Below are 15613 nucleotides of genomic sequence, written 5' to 3' on the forward strand. Positions count from 1 at the left end.
TGGTAAAATATATGCAGTCTGACTCCTGTTCAATAAAACTTAAAGTGTAAATTGTTGCTTATAATTATTTTAAAGTTCCAATGATCTGGGGATGCCATGGAATCTCCTCTGTGTTGAGTTTTATTGCTGTGAAGAAACATCATGGCCACAGCAACTCTTATAAAAGAAAAACTTTTACTTGGGTTTAGTCCATTATCATCATGGCAGGAAATAATGTAGCAAACAAGTAAGCAGGGGGCTGAACAAGTAGCTTGGATTTCTACTTCCAGATTGGCAGACAACAGGAAAGGAAAGTAACACTTGGCCTGGTTTGAGCATTTGAAACCTCAAAACCCATCCCCCAGTGGCAACTTCTTCCAAAAGAGCCACATCTACTCCAACAAGGGCACACCTAATCCTTGTAAAGAGCACCAGGTCCTATGAACATATGGGGGCCATTTTCATTCAAACCATCAATCCTCTAAGAGGAAAAAAAATAAGGTATTGGACAATTAGTTCATCCTGGGGTGCCACACAATATACCTACACTGGGTTATTTCCTTTTTTATATTTCTTTTCTTTTTTTCCCATTTAAGATCTTGTGTGACCCAGGCTAACCTTAAATTCTTCATATGACCTTGGGTGACCTTGAACTTCTTATCTACTTGCCTCTACTTTCTCAGTGCTGGGATTATTGGCAAGCACCACCAAGCTCAGTTTATTCAGTGAGGGTAGCTGAGCCCAGACCTTTAAGCAAGCTAGGCATGCACTCTACCAACTACAAGTTAGTTGTACGGCTGAGATTTGGCAAATTTAGAAATTTACTACTATAAATCAAAGTTTTGAAGGCATGGGAATCCAAATCTCAGTTGATTTGGTGTCTGGTCAAGATACTCTCTACTCAAAGATGGGACCTCTTGAAGTGTCTTTACATGGCTAAACTGGGAGGGTTACCCCTTACATTTTTTGGTATTAATACTAATTTCATCCTCGTGAGTGGAGCTATCACATCTGGCATTTCCTAGAGATCCCACCCTTAATATTGCAACATTGAATATTAGCATGGCCACATTGAATCCCAACACAAGAGCGTACCAACATTCTGATCATAGTCTGTACACAAACTCCTTATAACACGAGAAACACAGAATTTAGTAGATCTATTTGGCTTCTTACCGTGAGGAACTTACCAGACTTATCTGTAGTACTCTTGTTTCTGGTGCTGAGATCCAGAACAAGAAAAGATGCTAACAGCAGACTAGGTACGTGGTTTGAGCAGACTTTCATTTCTAGTCTATTGCTCTGACAACCCCGTGCTAAAGCTCTCCATGGCAAATAAAGAGCGTACATAAAATATCCAGTTAGCCCTAATCGAAAAATTCCTTTAGAGTCCCTGGAACATGGTCATGGCACTTCATCATAAAATTATTATTTGAAAGCAGCTGTCACATGCTACAGAGCTGAGAGAGACTGAGTATGAGACAACAGTTCACTGGGTTATGTATGACTGAAGAAGCCTTCATGGCTGTTGTCATCTGTACATATTCATAAAACTCAACTAAGCCTAGCTGCAGTCTACCAAAATACAAGTGGCACATGTTAGCCTAACAACGAATGGGCCAAAATGGTGCAAGTGAGTCATATGAACGAGCGATTTGGACCTCTACTATGCATCCATGCTTCCACTCAGCTCATACTTATGCAGCTCATGAGGAAGTGCTCTATAACCAACTAATGAAATGAATCTCACTCCTGCATGGAGCAGTAAACATGATCGATTAAGAGAGGCCCTGAGTGGATTACTGTTACCCTAATTCCCTATGGAGAGTTGAACCTGAAAGACAACGGCAATGGAAAATCCTCCCAGGGGGCCAAGCTCCAGGCAGCCAAACACTGTACTAGCTGTCAAGTTTGCTCACAGACAAGAGTCACTTGGGCAAACTTATTTATCTCATTCTGTTTCAGATTACTTTATAGATAAAATGTGAGTTGAAATAAAGCTTTATAGGTTTGGGGTGAACTCTTAATTGACATCTGTTATACTCTCAGAAAAAATATATATAGAGAGAAATAGAGATAGTTACAGATATATACATATGTACATGCAGATACAAATACAGGTATAGATAGATATAATGTATATATTAGTCCAAATAAAGTGTGAAATACTACCTCAAAGATTTTTACTTTGGGGAAATTGTGTAAGATCAGACCTAGGCACTGAGATCTCATTTCTTAAATTTCATCAATTCCTTCAGCAAACATAAATTCAGAACCAAATACTCTTCTACATACTTAGGTTAGTAGTTCACAAACCAAACAAAAAGTCCTGTACTCTTGCAGTTTACATTTGTAAAAGAGATGTAAAATGAGTGGAATGTATAAAATATGTAACAGGTAGTCCCTGTTATACCAAAACTAAAACAGTGAAGCTGATGAGAAAGCCAGCATGAGTTGACGTTAAAATCTAAGACAAGTGACAGGGCAGTCTGCAGAGAGAATGTGACTTGTGGATAACACCCAAGGAAGTGAGATAATGACACTCATGGAGAGCTGAGTAGAAGAATTTCAAAGCATGGAGAACAACTACAAAGGCCTTGAGCTGGGGCTGGTCCTAGCATAGCTGATGGAAGACTGGAGGGATGCTAGCAGGCAAGCGAGAAAGGAATTGGAAAGGTGAAGGGATTAGACTACAAAGGAAAGTGTAGATAACTTTAGACTTTTGACTCTTATTCTGAGCACAGCGGGAAGCTTGTGTGACATATGTTACAAGGACATATACTGGGTAGATCAGCTGTGTCTGTGTCATGAACAAAAGGGGAAGGATGTTGTCAGGTTATCACAATAGACCAGTGGATGTTTGAATGAAAACAGTAGAAGTGGAATCAGTAAATGTTAAAATCCTACAAATGTTTTTACGATCAAATAAAAAAAAATATTCAAGTCACTGAGTTCCATTTTTAGTATCCTTAATTATCAAAGTTCACTTATATCCTAATTCATTCTTTCCACAAATTTATACATTCTCTTCTATTTAGCAGTAATTTGACAAGGCTGCTATGTAAAACCTGAAAGTTATATTAAGTGCTGACTTTGGTGTTTTTAACAATATAGTCCTGTTATAAGAGTTTAGCCAGTCCATCTCAAATAAATTACTTTTTGCAACTTCATACTTCTTCTCTGTCTTAGATATTTTCCTGTAGCTATGATAAAATGTTCTCTATTAAAAATCAATGTAAGGAAGGAGGATTTATTTGTGTACTGGTTCCAGGGTACAGTTCCTCATGTCAGGGAAGTTGTAGAGGGGAGCACTGGAGCACTGAGGCATTTGGTCACCTTGCATCTGCAGTCAGGGAGTGGTAGAAGCTTCATGTTGGAGCTCAGCTTTTGATTGTTTTTCATGCATTCATACTCAGGCGATGTTGCTCCCCTCCTTTATGGTGAACACTATCACCTCCAATCCAATCAACATAATCCTTCACAGGCTTGCTCAGAGGCTAACCTGAACTAAACAAACTAAACAATCCTGCACAGGTATGCCCAGAGACTTATCTCCTAGATGACACCAGATCATGAGATATTGAGAGTCAACAATAACCTTTGTTCTCTCTCTCTCTCTCTCTCTCTCTCTCTCTCTCTCTCTCTCTGTGTGTGTGTGTGTGTGTGTGTGTCTCTTACACACACACACACACACACACACACAGGCACACACACACAGGCACACACACACAGGCACACACACCTCCTGACTGATTTTATGTCAACTTGACACAAACTGAAGTCATCTGAAAGGAGGGACCCTCAATTGAGAAAATGCCTCCATATGATCCAGCTTTAAGGTATTTTTTTAAATTAGCAATTAATGAGTGTTATACCCAGATTGTGAGACTCCCATGAGACCACCAGGGACCACAACTCCAATACAAGCACACGAGAGTCTTTATTCAAGTTTGGACACAGGTTATAAACATTTCTGATGCAATAGGTTAGGAACATGACACCCAGGTCTAGGAGCTTAAGGTTTATACAGAGAAAAAATTGTAAGCAGGGTCTTTCAAGCCTTGGCACTACATGATTGGGTAAGTGTGTAAAGGAATGTTGGCCTTTAAACTGATTGGTGCATAGCATCTGCTCAAACCACAAGGAGAGACCACACATCTAAAAGGGCCATCTTAACCAGGGAATGACTCAGATTTTCTCAACTCATCCTGTTATTATGAGCTGGCCACCGCTGTTATGTTTATTTTCAACTGCTGAGAACACTTTGTGGTCTCTTTTCCAGAACAAGGGTGGGGGCCACGTCAGTCTGAGGACAAGCACCTTAAAATGGAGTTCAGAGAACAAGATGGAGTCTCTCCTGCTATTCTGACTCTCCATGAGGAAGATCCCAGCTCATTGTGGGTGGTGCTAGATTATTTTTAAAAGCAGGCTAAGCAAACCACGAGGAGTAAGCCAGTAAGCAGCAAGCCTCCATGGCTTCTGTACTAACTCCTGACTCCAGGTTTCAGCCCTCACTGTTTTTGATGGTAAACTTTTTGATGGAACTCTGAGTGAAATAAGCCCTTTCCTCCCCCAGGTTTCATTTTGTCCTGGTGTTTCATCACAGCAGTAGTAGCCCTAACTAATACACCACTGCTCACACTGCTTCAATGATATTAGGGAATTTTAATTAGTAGAATTAGTAACTGGTCACATTGACATCTATTGATGCATCATGACGATGTCATGAAATTTTGTTGCTATGACTGGGCCCAAGATTTTGAAACTACAGCGAGTAGTACTGTAAGGGACACTCTTTTTCTTTTTGGCTTTTAAAAATACAACAGTTTCCTCAATGCTGAAAACTGGTTTCAGTTCTAGTTAAAGAATATTTTTGCCAAATTGTTATAGAAAGTACGTTATTTCATAGTTAACCATGGCCAGAGACACATACATATGAACAGTGGAAATTTTCATTCCAACTTCTCAAGATCTTGAATACGTCATAAAGTTTATTGTATTTTTGAAACCAAGACAACTAGAAGAAGATTATGCAAAGGAAATTTCATTAAGATAGAAATATTAGATATGATTTATGGTAGGAAGTCTTTGAGGATTCACAACTAAAGGAAGGGAATTCATTTTCTCATTTTCTAGTCAAAGACGTGGACTTACAAAAAATCCAAATTCAACTGTGCTCATACACCAAACTAAAAATACACAGTGCTCACTGTTAGGTGAAAAATGACAAAGTTGTATTGGTTCCAGATTACACAGAGTGTAGCTTTCTTAGGCTTTGTTTCGGTCATGATTCTCTATGGTGTCCAAGAACTCATGTACAGAGACATCAACTTTCTAATTTCCTGATCAAAAGTGTGTAAACTGGAAAAACAGATTAAAACCAACAATCTCCTAAAATGTTATTAATTATACACAATAAATGTCCTAAAAATGTATTATTGACATACAATATGATAATGGTTAAGTCATTAAGCAATTTTTAAAGCATTGAAATCAAAATCAGTTATTAATTAAGGAGAAAAAGGTAAGAAAAGGTAAGAAATCAGAATATAAACATTATATAAAAGCTATCCAGCCTGTGATTATATGATGAAAATTTCCTCATGGTTTGCTATCTTTAGAGACTCTTAGTATTAAGTCATCAAATAAGTTCTCCTAACTCATAAATTAATTATGAGATCAGAGTAAAGTCTTGTAAAAAGTCTGACTTATGAACAAAATCTAAGGCTTCCCACTATTCTCTATGTAACCTAACTAGAAAAATTTTCAACCTCTTCATGTTATGAAAGACAATGTAGTATCATTCCTGTATATTTAGCATATAATAAGAAAACTTATACAAATGTGTTTGCCTTTAATTTTTATAGGCATATAACTATACTATTCTACTATGCATTCGTTAATAATCTCTTTGGCTCCCGCCAACTATATTTATAAGACTCATTACAATTATATTGCCTTTTTCTTCCTATCAAATATTATGGTTAACTAAATGGCTTGCTACAATTTTAATAAGCATTCATTAGCCAACCAGAGCACCCAGGGACTAAACCACCATCCAAAGAGTACACATGGACAGACCCATGGCTCCAGCTGCATAAGTGGCCTTGTTGGGCACCAATGGGAAGAGAGGCCCTTGGATCTGCCATAGCTGGATCCTCAGTGTAGGGGAATGTCAGGGTGGGGAGGTGGGAAGGTGGGAAGGGGTGGGTGGGGAAACACCCTCATAGAAGAAGGGAAAGGGGGGATGGGATAAGGGTTTTATATCAGGAAATTGGGAAAGGGGATAACATTTGAAATGTAAATAAAAATATCCAATTAAAAAAAGAAGCATGATCAAAATTACAGTACGTAAAATACAAAGTGATTCTTTGGTCAACAACTCGCCCTTTTAGAAGTGGAGGAAGGAAGTTAGAGAAGGTTCTGTGACTCATAATGGGGCTGGCTGTTGAGAGTTGATGCTCACAGTGTATTCATAAAACACATTGAAAATGCAAAATCAAACTCATTCTCACAGTTCTCAGGGAATCAGAGTAGAAACTTGGCCATTTTAAGTCACTGTCAAACACAATTAATTTTCCTTATTGGGTCTTAGCAGAAATGATGATGAATCTGGAAAAAAATGGGAAGGAAAACTGCTAGAAAAAAAGGGCAAAAACTTAGTGAGGGTTTAGACTTAAAAATAGGATCCTACTCAATAAAAAGATGCACATTAAAATAAATATGTCTTAAACAACAGGAAAACAATACTTGTGGGTTTTAGGAAACCAAGTAGACAATTTAAATTCCACATCATGGGTCTCTCTTTGAGATTTATGTGTTAAAACATTTAAGCTTGTTTTTGTCTTTGCAGTAGCTGATCCAGATTCTTCCAGAGTCCATTGGGGAATCATTGTTTTTCAGCGAGACTTCCTTCTCCACTGCAACATTTATGTTCACTGCCCAAGTGGGTTCCGTCACATCTTGTTACATTTGAAGTTTTTCAGTTTTGAAGAGTTCTATAAGTGAAGAAAAAAGTAAGAGGAACCCATCAGGAGGTTGCATGGACTGCTGGCAAACATTGTTTATGGTATCCCTGCACACATATTCTTTAGAGAAATAATGGGGGCCAAGTAGGACAAACCAAAGAGGAAAACCTGTAAATTATTCAGGAACAAAGTACATATTTATGAGACAGAAAAATAATACTTTAGATTCATAATGTGCTCGCAATTGAAAAACATGATTTTGTATTCATTTCAATCAGTATCATAACACATCAATTTTAGGAGAATATAAGGTGGGAAAATTGAGGCCATAGGAAAGGTGTGGCTCACTCAACTAGACACAGCTAGACAAGGATTCTAGATCTAGGCTACCTGCAGCCCAGACACAAACCCAGTTCTAAGAACTGAAGAGGAGTAATGGGGCACCTATAAAATTAAACTGAAGCAAACGCTATCTTTCAAGCAACAGTCATACTACAGAATGGTTCTGTTAATATGTAAACAAACCCGTACTACCAAAATCCAAAGAAAAGCAGAGAGAGAGAGAGAGAGAGAGAGAGAGAGAGAGGAGAGAAGAGAGAGAAAAAGAGAGAGAGAAGAGAGAGAGAAGAGAGAGAGAGAAGAGAGAGAGGGAGAGGGAGAGGGAGAGAGGGAGAGGGAGAGGGAGAGAGGGAGAGGGAGAAATAGATAGATAGATAGATAGATAGAGAGAGAGAGAGTGAGAGAGAGAGTGAGAGAGAGAGATAGTTCTGTTCTCTGGCAAGTCATTCCTTCCCACCGTGACCTTATAAACATAGGATGGGTAGCAAATTACAAAACAAAGAAAACAACAACCGCCACAAACAAAACCAAAAAACCCCTGAAAGTTTTGAGTGTTGCACTAAAAGGCTCAAGAATTACTCAACTTCGTATCTCTCCCTGTTGCTTATGCCTAGGTTGTAGATACTAGAAATCATAGGCTTTTGCTCCTGGGGAACCATTATCCTATGATGTCTCTTCTTTCTCCTTCCTTCCTTCTTCTTATTTCTGTCTTTCCGACTTTCCTTTTTTCCCTTCTTCTATTCTGTGGTAGTCTGAAGGTGCTTGGCCCATTGAAAGTGACACGGTTAGGAGGTGTGGCCTTACTGTAGGAGGTGTGGCCTTGTTAGAGGAAGTGTGTCACTGTGCAGGGAAGGGATTTGAGGTCTCACATGTAAGCTCAAACTAAGCCCAATGTTACAATCCTCTTCTGCTGCCTGCAGATCAAGAAGTAGAGTTCTCTGCTCCTTCAGCACCATGCCTAACTGGACTCTGCTATATTTCCTGCTGTGATGATACTGTGCTGAACTTCTGAAACTGAAAGCCAGCCCTAAGTAAGTAGTCCTTTGTAAGAGCTATCTTGGTCATAGTGTCTCTTTACAGCAACGCTACCCTAATTAAGGATCTCTCTCTCTCTCTCTCTCTCTCTCTCTCTCTCTCTCTCTCTCTCTCTCCCTCCCTCTCTCCCTCCAACCTCCCCTCATACTTCCATACTTCCCCCTTTCTTTTGCATCCTCCTTATACTACTTTCCTTCTTCCCAACCTTAAAATCCTTTGGATATCATTACCTAATCTTATGGAATTATTTCCTTCTCTTAAACAATAAGAAAGAACAAGATGCAGTAGTATCAATCACACAGGATTATCACAAAATCTAAATGAGGGAAGAGCAAGAGTCTAAACTGGTGTGTCAGTTGTTTCCAATTTTTATAATGTGAGTGAAATATAAAGGGAAAACCTACAGTTTTCTAAAATCTTTAGACTTCACAGTTCCATTGAAAGAAAGTGGCGGATCTCAACCTAGAAAGTTCTAGAAAGTGCTTCTATACATCATGTTAACTTCCTCCTTTCAGTGATGACTTATCTGGGGCATTGGCTAGTAGGTGTCCTGATGTAGAGTGTGCCAGGGCCATGCATTCTCTTGGATTTCATTTCTTCTCTTTCTTATTAAGTATAGTCCCCAGCAATGGTCTTTAGATTTTTCCAGTCTTTCTTATATAGCCACCTATTACAAAACATTAAAATAGGTGGGAGGGAGAGCTAAACCTTCAGAGAGGCAGACAAGCCTGGGAAACCAGAAGAGACTGCTCTCTGTACATACATCTCGGACGCCAGAGGAAAACATCAAAGGCCATCTGGAACCCTGGTGCACTGAAGCTCCCGGAAGGGGCGGCACAGGTCTTCCTGGTTGCTGCCGCCGCAGAGAACCCGTGGGCAGCACCCTGCGAGCAAACTTGAGCCTCGGGACCACAGGTAAGACCAACTTGTCTGTTGCAAGAAAGCTGCCTGGTGAAATCGGGACACACAGAGGCAGAACTCCTCTAGGACCGGGCACGTCCTGTGTTTACCGGAAGTCCCACACCCGCGGATCCCGGCCCGCAGCAGCTCTCTGCTCCCAGACCCCGTGGGAAAGAGACCTCACCGCCTGGTCAGGTGGGCACTCCTGAGGCTGCATAAGCTCCCGGAAGGGGCGGCACAGGTCTTCCTGGTTGCTGCCGCCGCAAAGAGCCCGTGGGCAGCACCCCACGAGCGAACTTGAGCCTCGGGACCACAGGTAAGACCAACTTTTCTGCTGCAAGAAAGCTGCCTGGTGAACTCAAGACACAGGCCCACAGGAACAGCTGAAGACCTGTACAGAGGAAAAACTACACGCCCGAAAGCAGAACACTCTGTCCCCATAACTGGCTGAAAGAAAACAGGAAAACAGGTCTACAGCACTCCTGACACACAGGCTTATAGGACAGTCTACCACTGTCAGAAATAGCAGAACAAAGTAACACTAGAGATAATCTGATGGCGAGAGGCAAGCGTAGGAACCCAAGCAACAGAAACCAAGACTACATGGCATCATCGGAGCCCAATTCTCCCACCAAAACAAACATGGAATATCCAAACACACCAGAAAAGCAAGATCTAGTTTCAAAATCATATTTGATCATGATGCTGGAGGACTTCAAGAAAGACGTGAAGAACTCCCTTAGGGAAAGACAGGAAACATTAATCAACAAGTAGAAGCCTACAGAGAGGAATCGCAAAAATCCCTGAAAGAGTCGCAAAAATCCCTGAAAGAATTCCAGGAAAACACAATCAAACAGTTGAAGGAATTAAAAATGGAAATAGAAGCAATCAAGAAAGAACACATGGAAACAACCCTGGATATAGAAAACCAAAAGAGACAAGGAGCTCTCAAAACATACAGGAAATCCAGGACTCAATGAGAAGATCAAACCTAAGGATAATAGGTATAGAAGAGAGTGAAGACTCCCAGCTCAAAGGACCAGTAAATATCTTCAACAAAATCATAGAAGAAAACTTCCTTAACCTAAAAAAAGAGATACCCATAGATATACAAGAAGCCTACAGAACTCCAAATAGATTGGACCAGGAAAGAAACACCTCCCGTCACATAATTGTCAAAACACCAAACGCACAAAATAAAGAAAGAATATTAAAAGCAGTAAGGGAAAAAGGTCAAGTAACATATAAAGGCAGACCTATCAGAATCACACCAGACTTTTCGCCAGAAAGTATGAAGGCCAGAAGATCCTGGACTGATGTCATACAGACCCTAAGAGAACACAAATGCCAGCCCAGGTTACTGTATCCTGCAAAACTCTCAATTAACATAGATGGAGAAACCAAGATATTCCATGACAAAACCAAATTTACACAATATCTTTCTACAAATCCAGCACTACAAAGGATAATAAAGGGTAAAGCCCAACATAAGGAGGCAAGCTATACCCTAGAAGAAGCAAGAAACTAATCGTCTTGGCAACAAAACAAAGAGAGTGAAAGCACACAAACATAACCTCACATCCAAATATGAATATAACAGGAAGCAATAATCACTATTCCTTAATATCTCTCAACATCAATGGCCTCAACTCCCCAATAAAAAGACATAGATTAACAAACTGGATACGCAATGAGGACCCTGCATTCTGCTGCCTACAAGAAACACACCTCAGAGACAAAGACAGACACTACCTCAGAGTGAAAGGCTGGAAAACAACTTTCCAAGCAAATGGTCAGAAGCAGCAAGCTGGAGTAGCCATTCTAATATCAAATAAAATCAATTTTCAACTAAAAGTCATCAAAAAAGATAAGGAAGGACACTTCATATTCATCAAAGGAAAAATCCACCAAGATGAACTCTCAATCCTAAATATCTATGCCCCAAATACAAGGGCACCTACATACGTAAAAGAAACCTTACTAAAGCTCAAAGCACACATTGCACCTCACACAATAATAGTGGGAGATTTCAACACCCCACTCTCATCAATGGACAGATCATGGAAACAGAAATTGAACAGAGATGTAGACAGACTAAGAGAAGTCATGAGCCAAATGGACTTAACGGATATTTATAGAACATTCTATCCTAAAGCAAAAGGATATACCTTCTTCTCAGCTCCTCATGGTACTTTCTCCAAAATTGACCATATAATTGGTCAAAAAACGGGCCTCAACAGGTACAGAAAGATAGAAATAATCCCATGCGTGCTATCGGACCACCACGGCCTAAAACTGGTCTTCAATAACAATAAGGGAAGAATGCCCACATATATGTGGAAATTGAACAATGCTCTAGTCAATGATAACCTGGTCAAGGAAGAAATAAAGAAAGAAATTAAAAACTTTTTAGAATTTAATGAAAATGAAGGTACAACATACCCAAACTTATGGGACACAATGAAAGCTGTGCTAAGAGGGAAACTCATAGCGCTGTGTGCCTGCAGAAAGAAACAGGAAAGAGCATATGTCAGCAGCTTGACAGCACACCTAAAAGCTCTAGAACAAAAAGAAGCAAATACACCCAGGAGGAGTAGAAGGCAGGAAATAATCAAACTCAGAGCCGAAATCAACCAAGTAGAAACAAAAAGGACCATAGAAAGAATCAACAGAACCAAAAGTTGGTTCTTTGAGAAAACCAACAAGATAGATAAACCCTTAGCCAGACTAACGAGAGGACACAGAGAGTGTGTCCAAATTAACAAAATCAGAAATGAAAAGGGAGACATAACTACAGATTCAGAGGAAATTCAAAAAATCATCAGATCTTACTATAAAAGCCTATATTCAACAAAACTTGAAAATCTTCAGGAAATGGACAATTTCCTAGACAGATACCAGGTATCGAAGTTAAATCAGGAACAGATAAACCAGTTAAACAACCCCATAACTCCTAAGGAAATAGAAGCAGTCATTAAAGGTCTCCCAACCAAAAAGAGCCCAGGTCCAGACGGGTTTAGTGCAGAATTCTATCAAACCTTCATAGAAGACCTCATACCAATATTATCCAAACTATTCCACAAAATTGAAACAGATGGATCACTACCGAATACCTTCTACGAAGCCACAATTACTCTTATACCTAAACCACACAAAGACACAACAAAGAAAGAGAACTTCAGACCAATTTCCCTTATGAATATCGACGCAAAAATACTCAACAAAATACTGGCAAACCGAATTCAAGAGCACATCAAAACAATCATCCACCATGATCAAGTAGGCTTCATCCCAGGCATGCAGGGATGGTTTAATATACGGAAAACCATCAATGTGATCCATTATATAAACAAACTGAAAGAACAGAACCACATGATCATTTCATTAGATGCTGAGAAAGCATTTGACAAAATTCAACACCCCTTCTTGATAAAAGTCCTGGAAATAATAGGAATTCAAGGCCCATACCTAAACAGAGTAAAAGCCATATACAGCAAACCAGTTGCTAACATTAAACTAAATGGAGAGAAACTTGAAGCAATCCCACTAAAATCAGGGACTAGACAAGGCTGCCCACTCTCTCCCTACTTATTCAAATAGTTCTTGAAGTTCTAGCCAGAGCAATCAGACAACAAAAGGAGATCAAAGGGATACAGATCGGAAAAGAAGAGGTCAAAATATCACTATTTGCAGATGATATGATAGTATATTTAAGTGATCCCAAAAGTTCCACCAGAGAACTACTAAAGCTGATAAACAACTTCAGCAAAGTGGCTGGCTATAAAATTAACTCAAATAAATGAGTTGCCTTCCTCTATACAAAAGAGAAACAAGCCGAGAAAGAAATTAGGGAAACGACACCCTTCATAATAGACCCAAATAATATAAAGTACCTCGGTGTGACTTTAACCAAGCAAGTAAAAGATCTGTACAATAAGAACTTCAAGACACTGAGGAAAGAAATAGAAGAAGACCTCAGAAGATGGAAAGATCTCCCATGCTCATGGATTGGCAGGATTAATATAGTAAAAATGGCCATTTTACCAAAAGCGATCTACAGATTCAATGCAATCCCCATCAAAATACCAATCCAATTCTTCAAAGAGTTAGGCAGAATAATTTGCAAATTCATCTGGAATAACAAAAAACCCAGGATAGCTAAAACTATCCTCAACAATAAAAGGACTTCAGGGGGAATCACTATCCCTGAACTCAAGCAGTATTACAGAGCAATAGTGATAAAAAACTGCATGGTATTGGTACAGAGACAGACAGATAGACCAATGGAATAGAATTGAAGACCCAGAAATGAACCCACACACCTATGGTCACTTGATTTTTGACAAAGGAGCCAAAACCATCCAATGGAAAAAAGATAGCATTTTCAGCAAATGGTGCTGGTTCAACTGGAGGTCAACATGTAGAAGAATGCAGATTGATCCATGCTTATCACCCTGTACAAAGCTTAAGTCCAAGTGGATCAAGGACCTCCACATCAAACCAGACACACTCAAACTAATAGAAGAAAAACTAGGGAAGCATCTGGAACACATGGGCACTGGAAAAAATTTCCTGAACAAAACACCAATGGCTTACGCTCTAAGATCAAGAATCGACAAATGGGATCTCATAAAACTGCAAAGCTTCTGTAAGGCAAAGGACACTGTGGTTAGGACAAAACGGCAACCAACAGATTGGGAAAAGATCTTTACCAATCCTACAACAGATAGAGGCCTTATATCCAAAATATACAAAGAACTCAAGAAGTTAGACCGCAGGGAAACAAATAACCCTATTAAAAAATGGGGTTCAGAGCTAAACAAAGAATTCACAGCTGAGGAATGCTGAATGGCTGAGAAACACCTAAAGAAATGTTCAACATCTTTAGTCATAAGGGAAATGCAAATCAAAACAACCCTGAGTTTTTACCTCACACCAGTGAGAATGGCTAAGATCAAAAACTCAGGGGACAACAGATGCTGGCGAGGATGTGGAGAAAGAGGAACACTCCTCCATTGTTGGTGGGATTGCAGACTGGTACAACCATTCTGGAAATCAGTCTGGAGGTTCCTCAGAAAATTGGACATTGAACTGCCTGAGGATCCAGCTATACCTCTCTTGGGCATATACCCAAAAGATGCCCCAACATATAAAAGAGACACGTGCTCCACTATATTCATTGCAGCCTTATTTATAATAGCCAGAAACTGGAAACAACCCAGATGCCCTTCAACAGAGGAATGGATACAGAAAATGTGGTACATCTACACAATGGAATATTACTCAGCTATCAAAAACAATGAGTTTATGAAATTCGTAGGCAAATGGTTGGAACTGGAAAATATCATCCTGAGTGAGCTAACCCAATCACAGAAAGACATACATGGTATGCACTCATTGATAAGTGGCTGTTAGCCCAAATGCTTGAATTACCCTAGATCCCTAGAACAAATGAAACTCAAGACGGATGATCAAAATGTGAATGCTTCACTCCTTCTTTAAATGAGGAAAAAGAATACCCTTGGCAGTGAAGGGAGAGGCAAAGATTAAAACAGAGACTGAAGGAACACCCATTCAGAGCCTGCCCCACATGTGGCCCATACATATACAGCCACCCAATTAGACAAGATGGATGAAGCAAAGAAGTGCAGACCGACAGGAGCCGGATGTACATCGCTCCTGAGAGACACAGCCAGAATACAGCAAATACAGAGGCGAATGCCAGCAGCAAACCACTGAACTGAGAATAGGTCCCCCGTTGAAGGAATCAGAGAAAGACCTGGAAGAGCTTGAAGGGGCTCGAGACCCCATATGTACAACAATGCCAAGCAACCAGAGCTTCCAGGGACTAAGCCACTACCTAAAGACTATACATGGACTGACCCTGGACTGTGACCCCATAGGTAGCAATGAATATCCTAGTAAGAGCACCAGTGGAAGGGGAAGCCCTGGGTCCTGCTAAGACTGAACCCCCAGTGAACTAGACTATGGGGGGGAGGGCGGCAATGGGGGGAGGGTTGGGAGGGGAACACCCATAAGGAAGGGGAGTGGGGAGGGGGATGTTTGCCCGGAAACCAGGAAAGGGAATAACACTCGAAATGTAGATAAGAAATACTCAAGTTAATAAAAAAAAAATTAAAAAAAACATTAAAATAAAGATTTTAGGTGGTATGTGCAGATTTAATTCCCTTCCTATCACTTTCTACCTTAGAGACATTATCTGCAAAAAGGGACGACAACATTATTTCTCTCTTTTAGTGTTTCTTTTCTTGGTTGGGACGGGGAAAAAGGAAAATTAAATGATTATACAATAAAAAGAATAGAAGACCTAGGCCTTGCGCCTTAAGTATATGACTCGATGGCTGCACGGGTTGACTAAACTTTGCCTTCCA

The 15613-nt window shown here is 40.0% G+C and overlaps 1 protein-coding gene across 1 annotated transcript in view; it reads right to left on the reverse strand.

Annotated features, from left to right (window-relative positions):
* Nucleotides 1-3900: 3900 nt before the first annotated feature.
* The window catches only part of Themis (thymocyte selection associated), a 250686-nt gene continuing 238973 nt past the window's right edge, over nucleotides 3901-15613 (reverse strand). The window contains 1 exon segment of the mRNA NM_001432406.1: nucleotides 3901-6977. The gene's annotated coding sequence lies outside the window, so the exon portion shown is untranslated.

This window comes from Rattus norvegicus, chromosome 1, assembly GCF_021556685.1.
Source record: "Rattus norvegicus strain SHRSP/BbbUtx chromosome 1, alternate assembly SHRSP_T2T, whole genome shotgun sequence".
Taxonomy (NCBI): Eukaryota; Metazoa; Chordata; class Mammalia; order Rodentia; family Muridae; genus Rattus; species Rattus norvegicus.